Below are 19,955 nucleotides of genomic sequence, written 5' to 3'. Positions count from 1 at the left end.
ATATCCACAATGAACTCCTCCGCGCCTTATGTAAGCTACAGCTACACACGATGGGACGGGCGTTCCTGGATGGCACTTTCATTAGTATGGGTATGGGGGCAGCACTTGGGGAAGACCATAGGGGGCTTCTAGACAGACTGACATACTTTCAGCTAAGAGGGGCAATGTGCGGACATTACGAGTCATTCCCGATTGCACCACCCACCTTTTAGGTGCTAGAGGCTTTTTTAACCAACCCCTCCCCCCGTAAACTCATAACTCGCTTATACTTCGACATGCAGCGCGAAGCTCCGGTCTGTGTCTCCCCTGTGCAGTGCGAGTGGGAGGAAAGCCTAGGAGCTCCATTTGAAGAGGGTGTATGATCGGACTGTTGCGCACAGGCTGGGGAGTTGTCGCCCAACTACAGACTGCGGCTAATACACTTTAAATTTATCCTTAGGTTATATAGGACCCCTGTGTGGCTGCGTAGAGTGGGATTACGTGTGGATGCCTGGTGCATGCGATGTGGACTGCTGGAGGCCTCCTTTCTACACCTGACCTGGGAGTGACCGGATGTGGCGGAATACAGGGGTGATGGTTTTGATGTGCTGGATGAAATGTTGAGTTTCAGGTTGGTGCGCTCCCCGCTGGTTGCCCTACTGGTATACGTGTGACCCGTACTGGCAGCAACTAGAACTAGCAACCATGATGATGCTGGTAGCCAAAAGACCGGTAGCGATCTGCTAGGGACGAAAACGCAAACCACTCAGAAATGACTGGCTAAGAGATGCATTGTTCTACCATAGTCAACTATCTGAACTCTGGGAGTTAATGCTGGCGCAGTCCTGCCCTCTGAACACATGGGAACCACTGTAGAGTTTCCTCAGCACTTAGCCCCTTGACCAAGTTCGAGGCCCCGTTTTACCCTAGTAGGCAGAGCAATGGAATTGCGTGAGCAAAAGTGTCAAGATGACCTCTGCACCAACACACTTTCTTATTGGAGGCAGTTTGAGAGATCCACCCCCCCTTCCCTCCTCTCTCCCCTCCTTCTCCTCTTTTTCTTGTTTAGCAAGCTGCTGGCCCTCCCTTGGGCAGGTGGACTGATACACTACTATAAGCTCAAAGGGTCAATGTATACACTATTGGACAGGCATTGCTTCAGCTTTGAAAAATATGTGCATGAATATATCAGATGTTGAACACGTACTATGTTCTCTTTTTGTCATACACCACTTTGCAGCTTGCTATTGTTTATATTGAGTGAAAACTATAAATATATATATTTGTTTAAAACTCCTCCGCTCACCGTTTGTTGAAGTGATACATATATTAAGAAAATGTGCTTTAGAATGTACCATTTTGGGGGTGGGCCTTGGACAGCAAGGTGTATGGCAGCCTGATCCTGCCACTCCCATTGGCGTGGAATACAGACCTTATTTTTCGTGGTCCCTGCAACTCCGAATAAGATGCCAGTGCCATGTGATGGTAGGGGAACACTGAGGGCATGCCTTCTAGCCTGCTGACAACAGACGAATGAGCCTGCACACCGGATGTATGACGTTACAACGCATGCTTTTACAACGCATGCCATTACGTCGCAGGTTTTACAACGCAAGTCGTTACACCGACTTGCGTTGGGGGGCGCTGGATAGTGAATTTATTTAATTTACTATTCCAACTCCAGTCCCCATGGATAGTAGGAAAGGTGTTGGATAGTAATTCAACTATTCCCTATCCTAGAGCGCCCTCCAGCGCAATTCGTAGTAATGACTTGCGTTGTAAATGTTGCCTCGTAATGGTAGTGTGTTGTAAAAGTTGCGTTGTAAAGGATGTTTCCCTGCACACCAGATAAGGTGAAATAAGTTTGGCAGAGACTGCAGCACACAGAACTACAAAATGTCCGCTGAGATTGAGCCTGGTCCGATGTGGCGGTGGTGAAGAACGAATCGTCTACCTCAGACAAGGTACCTGATGCACCGTGCCTGATCTTAAAATGACACCATGATGTGATGTTCCGTTTTTGGGGGATATCTTCCCTTGCGTTGCTCCTCAGCTGTATGATGAGCAATGAACATAGCGATTACAGAAATACTGCCATAATACCAGCACTTGTAGGTGCCTGCAGTGGTTATTTCTATCCCACCACTTCACAGACAGATTTTTAAAAAATCCTGGCAGCTTTCAATGGACTGCCACTGTTCTGCGGCCCAGTAACATCTTTGCTGTGCTGCAGGGTTGTCAATAAGGTGAGCTGAAGTCGCAATCACACTTTCACTGAAGGTTGAGTGTACATCCAGTCCTTCCTATGCCCTCATAAGTGTGCACTTGTAGAACAAGCGATTTTTCAATCACTCTCCCCTTGTTGTAATCTCTTGTTAGCAGAAGGCCCTGTGAATCCTGGTTACAACATTGGAAATATGTGAAAGCACGTGTCAAAAATGCTCTACATAACACCCACTAGGGGTGATATCCACACCGACAGCACGCTGATCACACCAGAACAGTTCTGATTACTACTATCACCGCCTCACAATCTTGTTCTCATTCTCTGCCTCACACATAGACATCTAAAGTCCATGAACAAAAACATTGGAAGTCTAATCATGGCCCAAAAAGATAATATATTGGGCCTCTAAAGTTCCAAAGCTGAACCACCATCCTCGGCTCACCAATTACGAGGAAAACTGACATAAACAGTACTTTGGATATGATCTTGAAGAAAATGGCCAAAGTCAGATTTTTGGCATCCCTGAAGGGACGGAAGACTCAAATGACTCATGAATCTCCTTTCTGAAAATGTGGCTGCCACAAGTCACTGTTCAGTCCTTTATTAAAGAATCTGAACTACAATGCGTGCTCCGGGTCCCATCATTCAAACCAACAAACAAGTTCATCATGAGGCAGATTGTCTGTAGGCCATTGCATTTCCAACACACAGAGATGATTCTGAGTAGCAATCACATTATTTGAAATGGGCAAAAAATATATATATTGCAAGATTACTCAAAGTTGACTGTGGAGACCAGAAAATGCTTTCTATCACTTCAACCCAGACTAAGAAGTTTGAACGTCCAGTTCTGCTTCACTAGCCCAGCAAAATGTAAGGTTTTCACTGATGTGAAACAACCTATCTTTGTCGACCATAAGGACCTTTCAACCTTCTTTAACTGAAGAGATATACAGGGCATTGAGACTCAGCACACCACCACCAACAAGAGAAAAAGTTAAAAGTTGACAACCAGAAAAATTTAGGGGCTGATTACGATGTCAGGCGGAAAGCCTCCTCCCTACAGTCTGAATCTCCTCAAACTTGTCGGAGCCCTTCTGACTGACTGGGTCGGTTTATATTCCGACTGCCTGATTACGATGTTCACGGTCAGAATGGAAACCGCACGGTCATTCCGAAACAGTTCCGGGCAACTCGTGCAGTGTCCATGTCGGTCACAAACGCATCATACACCCCTATGGACAGAGTTTCCACCCACGGGATTACGATGTAGTTTTCCAACAACCTTGCCGCGTCGGCCTGTCCGACACAAGGAAGACGGGCGGAAAGTGACTTTGGGGGCACCTGGCTGGGCCCCTGTTGGACCTAGTGTTACCAAGTCACATAGGGTAGCCTGGCCTAGAGTAAGACAGTCAGATCCTAGAAGCACATGTGTAAAGTTTGCGCACCACCTAGCAGTAACTCAATGTACTTCCACACAAAAACAACACTACACCAAATTTGTGGAAAAATATGGTCTGGTTTATATAAATAGTTTGATTCACTCTTTCTTTTTCACACCATTATTTCTCCTTATGTTTCTTTTCACTTTTAGAGTTTGTTATAACATTTCAAAGTCATATCATATTCCCTTTATCAATTACATACAAGTTCAGCACTAAACCTTACCCACCAGATTTCTAACAGTTCTACACAGATAATGAAGAGTGGGCAGTGGTTTGAGGAAACCAGCCTATTCAGTTCCCTCAGTAAAACAAAGGCATTTTAAACAGACAGTTTGAAGGTAATAACCAGAGTTTCTACAGTTGATTCCTTTGATTATGAAACCTCACACAGTTCAATGGAAGAAAACTGAAGACAGACAGGCTAAACCTAACTCATACCAGTGGCTATCTCATACTATGACTGCTTTAGCTTTAAAGATATCACCACAATTCTCTTTTCACTCCTGAGAACCTGTATCAAGGTATTACCTACTCCCTCTGTCAGTTGATGAATTCCTGCTAACATTAACTCATAGGCCGGATCTGCCGCATGGACAGTGCCAGTAACCTTTTCCCAACTGTTCCGGTCATATAAGAGAACACACAGGCATTAAACGCAGGCAGGATCCCTACAGCGTTAATGAAACGGGAATTCAGGACTCTTTTACTACAATCAAGACTCGTCTTGTCCCAGTCAGGAGACAGGAAGTCTAGAATTCACCTCGTTGCCTAGTTCGAGCTTCAGGGTCTCTGCTTCACCACTTCCCAAGAACCCTACCGGTGTTAAGGAAATTCGTCCTGCTTTGGGGCTTCACCAAAGCGGGACGCTTACTTAGTTAGCGATCGGACCTCTTGGTAGGCACACTGGAACTTCGGCGCTCCTCCCTTTTCGCCCGTTCCTCTCACACAGCCTGCCCGGCCGCCGACCTACTCAGCTCCGCTCCTCTACCAAGCCGAGAGGTCTTTCAGTATCCTCTGCACCTGCGCGGCATACAGGACACTTCCGCGCCTCAGGAGCCACCCAAGCCGGCATCAAGCATGCGCGGCCTCACGACGGCGCTCCTCCTTAATGGTACTGCTCTACACCACACTGGGCCTGCGCAGCGCTTGAGACACCACTCCCGGCAGGGAGCTGCGGCGCCTCGCTGGCAGATGATCCAATTCTGGGGCAAGTAACCTTTTGATAAACTCTAATCCGAAGTGCCGGATTTAGGCGGGACACTTCTTCTGAGCCACGAGTTCAGTCAAACCGGACACCGGTGTTTGGCAAGACCAGGGATTTCCTTCCTTCCCTACCACTCAGGCCCTGCCCTGATCTAGGGGGCAGCCCCGATCACCCTCACCTGGCGGTGCCTTACTGTCCTCGCCTTCAGACTCCACATAGGATTCCCACCGGAAACCTCTGCCGTAGGGATTTTCCCGAGTCCACGTCTTGACAGGGTCAGGTCAGAAGATGAGGGATAGTTTCACAACAACAGGGACCGCGACCCAGCAGGTCTATCAATCCCCACAGTGCACCAGTCTCCTCCTTCAGCCGCCTATACTCCTGTCCTCCAACTCTCCTCTTCATGCCACACCATCTCAAAATGGTTGCCCAACATTCCGCCTTTTATAGGCTGACCTTAGGAGGTCCAGAAGAGACCAGAAGGTTCTGGAATGCCCTATTCTATTCTATGGGTCAGGTCTCAGGGGAGACAGTTATGGCAGTTGATGACCACCATTTTGTGTGACCCTTACTTTCCAGTCAGGGACATGGACCTAGGCCTCAGGTAAAGGACTATAAGGGCAAAGAGAACACCTAACCCCTAGGACAACTCCACAAAAAATCCAGTGAAAAAAAAGATTAAAAGGTTATGAGGGGCAAAAAGGGGACAAAATAAATAAATAATTAGGAGGGACTACCCAAAGAGCAGACAGGTCTAACACGCGTCCCCCTCAGCTGAAAGTGGGGAGAGCTACCCAACCCCTTGGGAGTCCTCATCACTAAGGCGGAAATACCTAGAGAGACCATCTGCATTGGCGTGGTCCACTCCAGGCCGATGTTCCACCCGGAAGTCCATTCCCTGTAGAGAGATGGACCATCTCAACAACTTGGGATTTTCCCCCTTCATTTGCATCAGCCAACGAAGGGGTCGGTGGTCAGTTTGAACCAGGAAGTGCGATCCAAACAGGTATGGCCGCAACTTCTTCAGAGCCCACACCACCGCAAAAGCTTCCCGCTCAATTGCACTCCACTTTTGTTCCCGTGGAAGCAGTCTCCTGGACAGGAAGACTACAGGCTGATCCAGACCCTCTTCATTGAGTTGCGATAACACTGCCCCAATGCCATGCTCTGATGCGTCTGTCTGGACAATGAACTCCTTGGAGAAGTCGGGGGCCCTCAGGACCGGTGCTGCACACATGGCCTGTTTCAATCTCACAAAGGCTTGCTGACAAGCCTCTGTCCAGACTACCTGTCGAGGTTGTTTCTTGGAGGTGAGCTCTGAGAGGGGCGCTACAATAGTGCCATACCCCTTCACAAAGCGACGGTAGTAACCTGTGAGGCCCAGGAAAGCTCGGACCTCAGTCTGGGTCTTGGGGGGTTCCCAGGCCATGATTGCCTCAATCTTTGCCTGAAGAGGCTGCACTGTTCCCCTACCCACCAAGTGACCTAGGTACACAACCGACCCCTGCCCAATCTGACATTTACTGGCCTTGATCGTCAAGCCAGCTTGTTTCAGGGCCTGGAGAACTGCTTGCAAGTGATGCAAATGGTCCTCCCAACTGCTGCTGAAGACGGCAATGTCATCCAGGTAAGCAGCAGAGTAAGCCTCCATTCCAGAGAGGACCTGGTGCACCAGCCGCTGAAAAGTGGCAGGGGCATTCTTGAGCCCAAAGGGCATCACGCAGAATTGGAAGTGTCCCTCAGGTGTGGAGAAAGCTGACCTTTCTTTTGCTCCATCTGTAAGGGAGATCTGCCAGTACCCTGAAGTGAGGTCAAAGGTACTCAAATATTGGGCAGCTCCCAGACGGTCAATCAATTCATCCGCCCTAGGGATCGGATGAGCATCAGTCTTGGTCACTGAGTTCAGTCCCCGGTAATCCACACAGAACCTTAGTTCTGGAGTGGTGCCCGTTGGAGCAGCTTTTGGCACTAGAACCACCGGACTGGACCAGGGGCTGCTGGAAGGTTCAATAACTCCTAGCTCCAGCATCTTGGTCACTTCACCGTGGATGCTGGCCTTCACCTTGTCTGACAGCCGGTAGGTCTTTGACTTCACTGGTGGGCTGTCTCCTGTGTCCACATCATGGGTACACAGGTGGGTCCTTCCCGGGACAAGTGAGAACAACGTAGAGTACTGCTCCAGTATCTGGCGACAGTCCTCTCGCTGCTCAGGAGTTAGGGATGGGGAGAGATTCACTCCCTCCACCGACCCATCCGTTTCCTGAGACGAAAACAAGTCCGGGAGCGGCTCGCTTTCCGCCTCCTCTCCTCCATCGGTCACCATCATCAAGATGACCTCGAGCCTCTCATGGTGGGGTTTGAGGCGATTAGCATGTAGCACCCGTAGGGGCTGTCGAAGGGTCTTAAGGTCCACCAGGTATGTGGCCTTACCCTTCTTTTCTAACACCTCAAAGGGGCCTGTCCAGCGATCCTGGAGAGCACTTAGCTCTCCAGGCTCCATCACCCACACTTTCTGGCCAGGCTCCAACTCCACCGGGTGAGCGTTGTGGTCATACCACTCCTTCATTACAGCTTGACTGGCCTCCAAGTTGTCAGAAGCTTGCTTCCACAACTTCGCCATTTGGCTCCTGAAGGCCAGCATGTAGCTCACCACATCCTGGGGGGGATTCCTGGGAGACTTTTCCCATCCATCCTTCACCAGGCTGAGAGGTCCGCGCACAGGGTGCCCATACAGAAGCTCAAAGGGGCTGAAGCCCACTCCCTTCTGCGGCACTTCCCTGTAGGAGAATAGCAAACAGGGTAAGAGGACGTCCCATTTCCTCCGCAGGCTCTCAGGCAGACTTCTGATCATGCCCTTCAAGGTCTTGTTGAACCTTTCTACCAGTCCATTTGACTGGGGGTGATAGGGAGTGGTGAACCGGTAGGTCACTCCACACTCCTTCCACATAGCCCGCATATATGCTGACATGAAGTTGGTCCCCCTGTCGGACACAACTTCCTTGGGGAAACCCACTCGGGTAAAGATCCCCATCAGGGCCCTAGCCACTACAGGTGCAGTGACAGTCCTCAGAGGAATTGCCTCTGGGTACCGCGTGGCGTGATCCACCAGAACCAGGATAAACCTGTGACCAGCTGTTGTTGGTGGATCCAATGGCCCCACAATGTCGATGCCCACCCTTTCAAAGGGGGTGCTAACGATAGGTAGTGGTTCCAGGGGAGCTTTCAGCTTCACCCCTGTTTTCCCACTGGCTTGACAGGATACACATGTCTGACAGTAGATGTCAGACGCCACTTTCATCTGAGGCCAGTAAAAGTGGGGGACAAGCCGGGCAAAGGTCTTGTCCTGACCTAAGTGTCCTGCCAAGGGTATTTCATGAGCCAATTCTAACAGAAAGGCTCGGTGTCGTTGAGGGACTACCAAGGCCCTAGATGAACCGGGTAAAGGTACCTTGGGTTCACTGTAGAGGAGTCCGTCCTCCCAGTAAATGTGGTAGTGTCCTGTGAAAAGGTAGGGCCGAATTCGACCAAGAACCCTTCAGTATTTGCCCGGCGTTATCCGCCTCTCATACCATTCGAGATTACCAAACAAAGAGGCAGGCGCTGGAGACAGGAAGGCAAGAAACAGGAGTTTTTATTCCGATGGAGCAGAACACGTCAAATCAGACAACAGGGTATCTTCTCGAGGTGCTCTAACCGCATCTCTGAGGCCTGGCCTCTTATACACAGGTTTATGACTTTATTACATTTATGACATCCGTGGTATTGCTTTGAAGTTCAAAAAGGCATCTTTGGAATCCCCGGTTCAGGCCCGTTCTCACACATATCTACAGTAGAGGTCCCCACCCAACTCTCAGCATGATGGCTATCGCGCAGCTGGACATTCCGCTGGGAACAGGAATGTGGGCGATCGGTCGGATCTAGGGGTGTGAAGGCATTGATTAATCCCCGCTCCTTTGATGTGAGGCGAGGTCCTACTGTAGGGGGCAATAAACTGCATCTGTTGGGCTAGGTGATGGCCTGGGATCAGGCCGGACAATCGGGCAGGGAGGAAGAGGTTATCAAAAGGGCCTGTTCTTTGAATGAGATGAAAGAGCGAGGGGGTTCAGCACGGGATGTGGCTCGGAGACAGGGTCACGTTAGAGGTGCGTTTATGGCCCAAGCAGGAGAGACCGGGGGCTGTCGGAGCGCGGGGGAATGCTTGCGAGGCCGGGGAGCGAGGGGGAGAGACGCGCAGGCTATTGGCAGTGGGCAGAGAGGCCACGACACACAAAATGGCTGCCACTTACGTGCATGATGGGGCCTAAAAGGGACAAGATGGCGTGGCCACTGTTTCACGATTTTCACTTTACTTTCAACAGTGGCTGTGGTGAACATAAATGAACGCCGCTTATAGATACCTAATTTTAGTCATTTTCCACAGTCCCCAGTTTTTATCATAAGTTAGTTCATTCCTGTTCATGTCACAGGTGAGGATGTACAAGCTGACATTAGTTATACAATTCGCTTTGGTAGCCCATATGCATTACAGGCAGATGGAAATAATTCTGCTATCAATGCAGACAGAACCGCACATAACCATATGTAGTCAATGTGATGGGCGGGGATACAGTGCATACAAAATTACATTAGCTGCGTCATACGTTAGACCTTGGAGGCGGGGACATTACTTTAGACGATGTAGGAGATTCGTTCGAATACAAACATGATGTCATGCAAAAAATGTTCTGGCAGGATAAGGGCTATTATCACTTGAGGTCTGGACTCCATGGGGGTCAAAACTAGACACCATGTTCATGTGCATAACTGGTGTTCTACAATCATCAAGATACAGAGTTAACGCCTTCTTAGTTATCCATGTACAGTTGAAAGTGACCGATGTAAGGTTTCGAAAGCTCAATTAGGTGATAATCAATACAAAGTGGTTGGGAGAGGAATTCAACTTAATACAAGGGACAGTCAAGGGGTGGCAATGTCAAAAAAAAAAAAAGGTTAGTCTTTCCAGTGTCTTATTACAGCGAGCCATCACTGGTAGTTTCTCATTGTTCTTCTTCTTTCGTTGGCACTGTTGAGCACCGGCGGTGGAGCTATGCGTCCAGCTCGGATTCAGATTTCGCGTTGCAGGGTGTGGCCACTCTTTGCTCTTGGACCACAGTCCTGTTTGTCCTGTTACCTAACTAATCTACCATAGGTACTTTAGTCGGGGTACCCGTATTCCGTTCTTCTTTCGGGTCAAACCCTACTCTATCTTTTGTGCTGTGTTTCTTCTTTAAGTCAAGTTCAAAAACTCCATATGAAAAAAGGGGTGATGGGGGCGTGCTTTGGGAGGCCGAGGGAAAAGAGGGTGGAGTGGGATCAGGTCTGAAACGGACCAAGGAGGGCAGAAATTTCAAGCAAGTGGGCCCATCAATCGGGCACAATGGGCTGGGACTTTCGGCACGAGCTCATCAACATGCAGGGGCTTCTGGACAGCCCTTCTTTCCTTCACTTTCCACGTCGAGAATGGTGCCTTGTCCCGCAACTCTTTGCTCTGTGGCTCCACCTTGGTCGAGGTCATAGATATTCCCCGATCTGCAGCCAGGCTGTGCGTCACGTCCAGCCCCTCTCCTCCGACGACCGCACGTTATCTTTAAATGAGTACAAAAAACAAGTCTTAGAGAACTGGCAGGGGAAGATGTTTACACACTTCAATTTCTCTCCCATCCCCAAGTAGTTGGGGAAACGTTTATTGGTCACGATAGGGTGGATGCTTAGTAATCCTTACATCGGTGTATGCTGTTAACTCATGCATCATTGCTGTGGTGCAGATCTGCAAGTATCTTTCTATTTTCAAACATCATGTCTGTCTGGTGTTTATTCCTGTTATATTCGCAAGCGTGGCAAGAAGTCTGATATCCAACAATTACATGGTTCATCGAATTCAAACCGGCTCCTCCAGTAGAGACTCGTGTTTTTCTAAAACAAATCCTGTTGAGCTATATTTTTCTTCAAGGTCTGCTAATTCATAAAAAAGTGTGAAGTGCTTATTATCATGGGCTTACAGCTACTTTTTCCAGGGAAGGACATACGTTAAGCATTTTTTTTTTTCTCTTTCTTTTCTGACAGCAACGGCTAACTTTTATCAGTTTTTGGACGATTTATCTTTAAAAACAAGGTCATCAGCTACAGTCTTTAAGATTTTCTGGGACGGCTGGTTACAGAACTGGGACCATTCTGGAAAAACGGGGACATTTCGGACATTCTACTTTTGTGCAATGGGCGGTGGTAATCCGAATGATGAGGGTGATGTTACTAAATCACTAAAACAAAAGCCACTGACATATAGTTCCCTTTTAAGGGTCAGATTAGGGGACATTAGTCGTCTTACCTGTCCTTTCTTGCTCAGCCAATTAAGTTCCATCATTTTACAGAAAGGAGAGGTAGTAATATGGCAAAATGCGATCGTTTTGTTTCTGTCAATTTGTTCAAACACTGTCGTGTCTAAAGCCAATTATACCTGTGCCGGCGAGGTACAGTGTCGTCATTTATTCAAAAGGGAGCAAGGGAGCCCTCAGAGGGAGAAAGCGTCGTGTGCACCAAATAAGCTATTAGCACACATACAACATAAAGAGAGAGAGAGAGAGAAACGTGTATAATAATAGGTTATTCAGTGCACACACATATAGAATAGTACGGGTCGGTTTCACGTATAAAACACAAGCTGAGGGAAAACATAAATTCATAGTTTACGTACACACAAATACCAGATAGGGTGCGACAGTACATACATCAAGTACGGAAACCTAAGACAGAACACAGAGCTATTTTGGGCAAAAGGACTTTGTCATGCATGTTGCGTATTCTCAGTATTCCCTTTAATTCATTTTGGGGGTCGAGCTCTTTGTTCTCCTTCCTTCCTAATAGTAGACAATTTTTGTTGGTAACCTCGCTTCAAAAACACTTACTCCTTTTTAATTGGTCGGACACTAGTCCAGTCGCGCTTATACTCACGGTGGGGTCTTCCGACATCTAGCAAATGATGATCAAAGCTGAGGTAAAGGAGGGGTGTCAGTCGGACGTGCGATGGTACAATTCTGACTTTTCTATGAGGGTGGAAGGAGAAGGGGTAAATCTAAAAAAAATAACAATATCCCTAATATCTGGGCTGAGGGGGATTTTGGATGAACCCCAACCCGGGGTACTCTTAACTTTTCTTATTTAGTCAGCACATAAATTGACTGACTGGTGCGCATTATTTTGGGTGTACATTTGGGATATCGGTTGGGGTTGGGTTCGTCGTACTGAAATAAGCCTTCAAGTTTCTGGTGTAGGCCACTCTCCCATTCGCTAGCTCCAGAGAGAGTCGTTCCTAAGTAAGGAAAGTGCTATATTTTTATTCGTCTTTCACATGTAGGTACCATGTTCGGGCTTAATTTTCCTATCCCATTAACCGTTCGATCAACGCCTCAATCATAAAAAAAGCATTCTTTTATTGACCCAGACGTGCGCCACACATACGCATTCATACCGTACAAATCAGGGCCCATGCGCACATTCATACCATACAATTTTTCACGCTCCCAGAGATAGCTCCTACATATAATGTATCGTCTCACAGAGCTAGCCTATTTTCCTCGCGTGGAACACGGTGCGGTTTTAGGTCTTCTCCATACTTCAGCTGAAATTCCGATGTAACCTGCAAAAAGAGAAAAAAGGGGGGGGGCAGCGTTCAAAGCACATCAGCGCGCATAAACACGAAAATGTTTTTACCTACCATGTACTTGACTTATCTCTCTGGGATGCAGTCCCTTGTGTCTCAGCATTGAAGCCCAGAGGAACTGGTAGTGCGGCAAAGATGAATTCAGTATAAGGTGGGGGGGTGACGGATTCATGTTTTCATTGCAGGAAAAGAAATGGTTTACGGTGGTATAGGGTCGTTCCTGTCCGCAGAGCATGGTATTTAAAAAAAAAAAAACTATCAATCTAAATGACTGTTATGATGCTAGTTCCATATATATTTTTCTTTTAAAACTTTGATTGTAAAAATGTCAGCATTCAAATACGGCCTCCAACCATACAGGCCGGCCACGGGGCAGACGGGAAACGCATGAGGTAAGGAGAGATTACACTGTAGTATAGGAGTACGTAACGAGCGAGCCATTTTAATTGAAATAACTAAACGTGACAAACGGTTGCAGGATCAGTGAAGGTTGATTTTATAATTGAAAGTATAACAGGATCAGTTACAATAAAATCGTCCATACGCACACCATGGGCGAGTATCATGAGTAACATTACTTCGGAGCTTTAATAATACAATATTCAACAGTAAAAAAACCGATATCAATAGGGTTGTCCGCATGCCCAGTCAGTACCCTTCCCCGCCCGCCATGTGCACAAAGACCGCATACATCCCCCATAACATCAAGGCTAAGTAACTAGAATCGTCATAAGGAGTTGCAAGTCCCGCCCATACTGGCGCCATTTTGGTCGAGGCCAGGCGGGTCCAGAGTATAGTTCAAATGCCTCCAATAACTAGCGGACCAGAATCCCTTTCGGCAGTTCAAAAAATTCCGTTAACGCCAGCAGAAAGGACAGGCGGCATGAACCGCGACTTAAAGGCGAGGAATGCAAAATCTTCCCTACCGGGTCACGCTGAGGTCCCACCGGAGCTGATCGAGTTGGCAGTCTACAGTGTCTCTTAGTGATTTGGACAAAAGCTGGTGTCAGCATGAGAGCACCACCATCTTGTGACAACGTTGTGGCCACTCCGGAGAGCGGGACAGCAGGCGTATCCCTCCACAGATACGCTGAATCAGTCTTTCCTACGGCACCAGATGTGGATAAGGCGGCGGTCACCCGGGGCAGCGGCATATCCATGGGGGATAGTCGAGCAACAGTGGCGGTTGCCCCCACCGGAAGCCCGCGGGAGTCGAGGGCCAACGACTCTCGTAGAATCTTTAAAACTGGGAGGACGTCTTCAAGAGTGGGGCTCATGCCCGAGCAGGCAAGCATCCGAGTTTCATGGTAGCCCAGAGCCATCCTAGTGGACCAGGCCCAAATCCGGGGAGCCGGCCGCCATCTTGAGAGCCCCCCCTCCCGCAGCAGTCCTTCACCAAAGCCACCGGAGCGGGTCCCCCGGCCAGTCAACCGTGGGGGCTCGCTGAGTGGAACGCTAATGGCAGTCTTAGTGCGGGAGAGGAACCTCCACCTGGGGGGGGAGAGAGGGGGCCGTCCGCGCCGCCTCTCCGCGGGCGCCCCACGCCATCTCCTGGCGTAGATATACGAGATGGCTGAACCAGGCAACAAAGGGGGGAGCCATCAGCAAGGCATCCCCCGCACACAACTTGCTGGACACCACCTCTGGACGATCTGGGGACGGGCCTCGACGAGTTGTGGTGCCTCCGGCCTATTCGCACAACGGTCCTCCACCCCAGGCCGCCACCGACGCTACCTCGCTGGCTGATGGCTTTTGTAGACTTTCTATAGCCCAAAGCCAACTAAAAAGTAGCCCAAAGTAGCCCAACATTGCTACTTTAAGGAAGGAGGGACAGGAACAGCGTCAAGCAGACGGCGAATGCATTGGGATTGATGTTGCAGCCGGCTGCCATGTAAATAGTTGTATAATAAAACGTAAATAGTTGTATAATAAAATGTTTTAACATATTACTTTGCTGGAGTGTTGTATATATTTATAATATTTACATAGGGTTTGTCGTTATTTGGGCGGGGTGGGCGGCGGAGCCGAGCTGTCTTGCGGCCATCATGGCGTCGAACTCGGTTCTTCTCACCAGTTTCATATTTCTCATGAGGGGTTGTTCCTAATATTTCTATTTTAGCAGGGTCAAAAAGATCCCATCAGTGGCCTACTGATTTTGCTCGATTCCTTTTGTTTTTCCTAACGATTTTTATGTTATAGTTTGCTAGCAAGATACAGCGGCTAATCCGTATTTTTATATATGTGTCCTTTTTATTAGGGGTGTCCTCCGGTGGAGCCGGATGGTTCACCTCTAATAAGCGGTCCGGGCTGAACCAACTACCAACAAACGGGGCGAAGATAGGCATGACGGGTTACAAAGGGGACAAAAGTCTGCACTACCTATCCTTCACTATCCACAAAGACTAAACAGAGTATTGCGACTCTGTGCTTATTTGTGAATAGAGAATAACCCAAAGAGAACCAATTCCGAACAATCAATGTTCGGATAAACAATCAATCAAATGAGGGATAAAAATAGGCACGACGGATTACAATGGGGGCAAAAGCCTGCGTTACCTATCCTTCACTATCTGCAAAGACTAAACAGAGTATTGCGACTCTGTGCTTGTTTGCAAATAGAGAATGATCAAAAGAGAACCAATTCCAAAACAGTAAATGCTTGGATAACAATCAATCAAATGGAGAGGGAAGCAGGCACGACGGATTACAAAGGGGACAAAGGCCTGCGTTACCTACCCTTCACTATCTGCAAAGAGAGAATACTCCTATTCTTCCCTGTTTGCAGACAGAGAATCTCTCAGAAACAATCAAATGAGTAATACTAGTATTTTCAAACAATCAAACAATCAATTCGCAATTTGTCGTGTTACACGACCTTACCCGGACCGCATGGACAGTTTCTCGTCTTCCGCTTCCAGCACCTGATCGTCCTCTATTCTCCGTAATTGCTGTGGCACTCCTGATGGTTCCCAGTGAGGACGGTAGATCACTCGAGAGAGGTCTGCTCGGAACCAGTGAAGTTCGGATGATCGGCTGCCAGACGAGGGTCTATCGGGCAGGTGCACTTCCCGATCGTTGCAGTCGTTCACTCTGTCATTGGGACCTCTCCCACTGGATCCACGTGTCGCTGATGGGCCCCACGTTTGGGACGCCAATTGTGAAAAGGTAGGGCCGAATTCGACCAAGAACCCTTCAGTATTTGCCCGGCGTTAGCCGCCTCTCATACCATTCGAGATTACCAAACAAAGAGGCAGGCGCTGGAGACAGGAAGGCAAGAAACAGGAGTTTTTATTCCGACGGAGCAGAACACGTCAAATCAGACAACAGGGTATCTTCTCGAGGTGCTCTAACCGCATCTCTGAGGCCTGGCCTCATATACACAGGTTTATGACTTTATTACATTTATGACATCCGTGGTATTGCTTTGAAGTTTAAAAAGGCATCTTTGGAATCCCCGGTTCAGGCCCGTTCTCACACATATCTACAGTAGAGGTCCCCACCCAACTCTCAGCATGATGGCTATCGCGCAGCTGGACATTCCGCTGGGAACAGGAATGTGGGCGATCGGTCGGATCTAGGGGTGTGAAGGCATTGATTAATCCCCGCTCCTTTGATGTGAGGCGAGGTCCTACTGTAGGGGGCAATAAACTGCATCTGTTGGGCTAGGTGATGGCCTGGGATCAGGCCGGACAATCGGGCAGGGAGGAAGAGGTTATCAAAAGGGCCTGTTCTTTGAATGAGATGAAAGAGCGAGGGGATTCAGCATGGGATGTGGCTCGGAGACAGGGTCGCGTTAGAGGTGCGTTTATGGCCCAAGCAGGAGAGACCGGGGGCTGTCGGGGCGCGGGGGAATGCTTGCGAGGCCGGGGAGTGAGGGGGAGAGACGCGCAGGCTATTGGCAGTGGGCAGAGAGGCCACGACACACAAAATGGCTGCCACTTACGTGCATGATGGGGCCTAAAAGGGACAAGATGGCGTGGCCACTGTTTCACGATTTTCACTTTACTTTCAACAGTGGCTGTGGTGAACATAAATGAACGCCGCTTATAGATACCTAATTTTAGTCATTTTCCACAGTCCTGCAACGTTGCCTGCTGCCTGGGCTTCGGCCTGTCACCTCAGTCCCTCAAGGGTAGGGCACTCCTTCTGGCCCTTACAGAACTCCTCCCTGGTAGGTCTTCCCTCCACATGCCACTCAGCAGGGATGGGTAGGTCCTCCAGGGAGACTACTCCCCCCTCCACGGACTCCTGGCTCACCACCAAAGGTGGCCGATCTGTCTCATGGGGCGTGGAAGCCGAAGCAGGCTTCTCCTGTCTCCGGGTCTGTTCCTTCTTGGCAGCGGGCTGGGCCATTGTTCCAGGCTCCAACCCAGGCGAACTCCCTCTCTGGGCAGTCGCAGACCTTGTGCTTACACAGGCCCAGTCAGGTGTACCCAGCATCTCCGAATGAGTACGGTATTCCACCTCTCTCCAAGCCTTGTGCTCCATGTCATTCCCCAGCAGACAATCGACTGGCACGGCAGGGCTTACGGCAACTCGAAGTGAACCTGCAACCCCGTCCCACTCAAAGGGAACCTCGGCCACAGGGTAGTGACCCATTCTGCCGTCAGCCATCGCGGCAGGGGGGAGTACATTGGAAATCACCTGCTCTGGAGACACCAGTTGACTCCTTACCATAGTCATACTGGCTCCTGTATCTCTCAGAGCCTCCCCTCTCTGGCCATTGATGGTGATCCATTGCCCATACTTGGTAGTATTTGGGGGCATTTGGATCTTAGGAACCATCTCCCGGTCTCCCAGGGACACTAAGGTGACACCCGCCCACTCATCCCCCTTATCTAAGGGCAACTCCTCCCCGAGCGCTACACTAGCTACTCCTGGGGCTTTTCCTCCAGTGGGAGGGGGTGGTCTCTTTGGGCATTTGACATCTCCCTTATAATGTCCAACACTACCACACTCAAAGCAGTGGACAACCCTTGGCTGCTGGCTTTGGCCAGGATGAGGGTTTCTGGGCGGGTTAGCCTTAGGGGTGAATCCTGTTCCCTTTCCCTGAAAACTGTTTTGGGGACCTTTAGAGAACTCCCGTTTTTTATCTCCCCCCTCCTTCTTCTGAGGGGCGCCCTGTCCGGCCCTTTGTGAATCCCCTCCAGTCCCCTTTGAGGACACCCGGGTACTTGCCCAGATGTCCGCCTCCTCTGCAAGCTTCCCGGGGTTGATCAGCTTGCTGTCCACCAGGTGTTGTCGCAGCTCGGGAAAACATTTCTCGAGTAGGTGCTCTCTGAGAAAAAGGTCATATAACCCCTCATAGTCCTTTACCTCGCTGCCCTGTATCCAGCCCTCCAATGCCTTCCTTGCATAGTCCAGGAAATCCACCCAGTTTTGGGTGCTTAATTTGTGACTCCCCTGAACTTTTGGCGATACTTCTCCGGGGTCAGTCCAAACTTTTTAATTAACGCCACTTTCATGGTGGGGTAGTGGTTCTGCTCTTTCTGTTCTAGGGCCAATAATGTGTCCCGACCAGTAGGAGGCATATACTTGTATAAACCACCCCCCCCAGTGTTTTTCCTGGATCCCATGGGCTCTTAAGGAGACCTCGTAGGCAGTTAACCACTTGGCTATGTCATCCCCTTGGCTGTAGCTGGCAACTATGTCTTTAGGTAGGTAGGGTCTGGATTCCCTGGTTAATTCTTTGATTTCGCTGCCACCATTCGGAGTGATGTTAAGGGCTTTGAGGTCGAGCTCTCGTAGCTTGAGCTCGTGTTCCATCCTCCTCCCTTCCATCTCCAGTTTGGCCATCTCCCACCTTAACTGTCTTTCCTCTCTCCTGTCGGCTAACTCGGTCTCTGACAACCCTCTCGATGACACACTGCTGCCCTCCCGTGAGACTACCTTGGGGCTGATTGACATTTCACCCATCCCCGGGGGACATTCTGCAGGCCTCTCGATGACAGTACCTCTGTCTGACTCCTCCTCCTCTACCGTTCCCTCCGTGTGCGCTTCCACCCAGGCTCGCAGACTAGTACGGAGCTCCTCTCTGTTGGCCCCTCGCCTAACGAACACTCCCCTTTCCTGACAGAAATCCTTGAGCTGTGCCACAGTATAGGTCTCCAGCTCTGACATTTCGAATTCCATCTTGTCAGTGAAAAGTGTGGACAACCACCCCGAAGTAGGTTACAAGGATAGGAAACTCTGAGGGTCACCTCCACCCACCACCAGGAATAAATTTAGAAAAAACAAAAGTAGTAATTAGGAAGTCCGCCAGGAGAAAATTCCTGGTGTAGGTCAGTGGATTACACTTAGTTACTGCAGAGTAGTCGCAACCACAGTTCTTATCCCACCGCTAGACACCAAACATGTTGGACCTAGTGTTACCAAGTCACATAGGGTAGCCTGGCCTAGAGTAAGACAGTCAGATCCTAGAAGCACACGTGTAAAGTTTGCGCACCACCCAGCAGTAACTCAATGTACTTCCACACAAAAACGACACTACACCAAATTTGTGGAAAAATATGGTCTGGTTTATAAAAATAGTTTCATTCACTCTTTCTTTTTCACACCATTATTTCTCCTTATGTTTCTTTTCACTTCTAGAGTTTGTTATCACATTTCAAAGTCATATCATATTCCCTTTATCAATTACATACGAGTTCAGCACTAAACCTTACCCACCAGATTTCTAACAGTTCTACACAGATAATGAAGAGTGGGCAGTGGTTTGAGGAAACCAGCCTATTCAGTTCCCTCAGTAAAACATAGGCATTTTAAACAGACAGTTTGAAGGTAATAACCAGAGTTTCTACAGTTGATTCCTTTGATTATGAAACCTCACACAGTTCAATGGAAGAAAACTGAAGACAGGCAGGCTAAACCTAACTCATACCAGTGGCTATCTCATACTATGACTGCTTTAGCTTTAAATATATCGCCACAATTCTCTTTTCACTCTGGAGAACCTGTATCAAGGTATTACCTACTCCCTCTGTCAGTTGATGAATTCCTGCTAACATTAACTCATAGGCCGGATCTGCCGCATGGACAGTGCCAGCAACCTTTTCCCAACTGTTCCGGTCATATAAGAGAACACACAGGCATTAAACGCAGGCAGGATCCCTACAACGTTAATGAAACGGGAATTCAGGACTCTTTTACTACAATCAAGACTCGTCTTGTCCCAGTCAGGAGACGGGAAGTCTAGAATTCACCCCGTTGCCTAGTTCGAGCTTCAGGGTCTCTGCTTCACCACTTCCCAAGAACCCTGCCGGTGTTAAGGAAATTCGTCCAGCTTTGGGGCTTCACCAAAGCGGGACGCTTACTTAGTTAGCGATGGGACCTCTTGGTAGGCACACTGGAACTTCGGCGCTCCTCCCTTTTCGCCCGTTCCTCTCACACGGCCTGCCCGGCCGC

This window comes from Lissotriton helveticus, chromosome 4_1 (assembly GCF_964261635.1).
Source record: "Lissotriton helveticus chromosome 4_1, aLisHel1.1, whole genome shotgun sequence".
Lineage (NCBI taxonomy): Eukaryota > Metazoa > Chordata > Amphibia > Caudata > Salamandridae > Lissotriton > Lissotriton helveticus.
Note: the sequence above shows the minus strand (reverse complement) of the source record.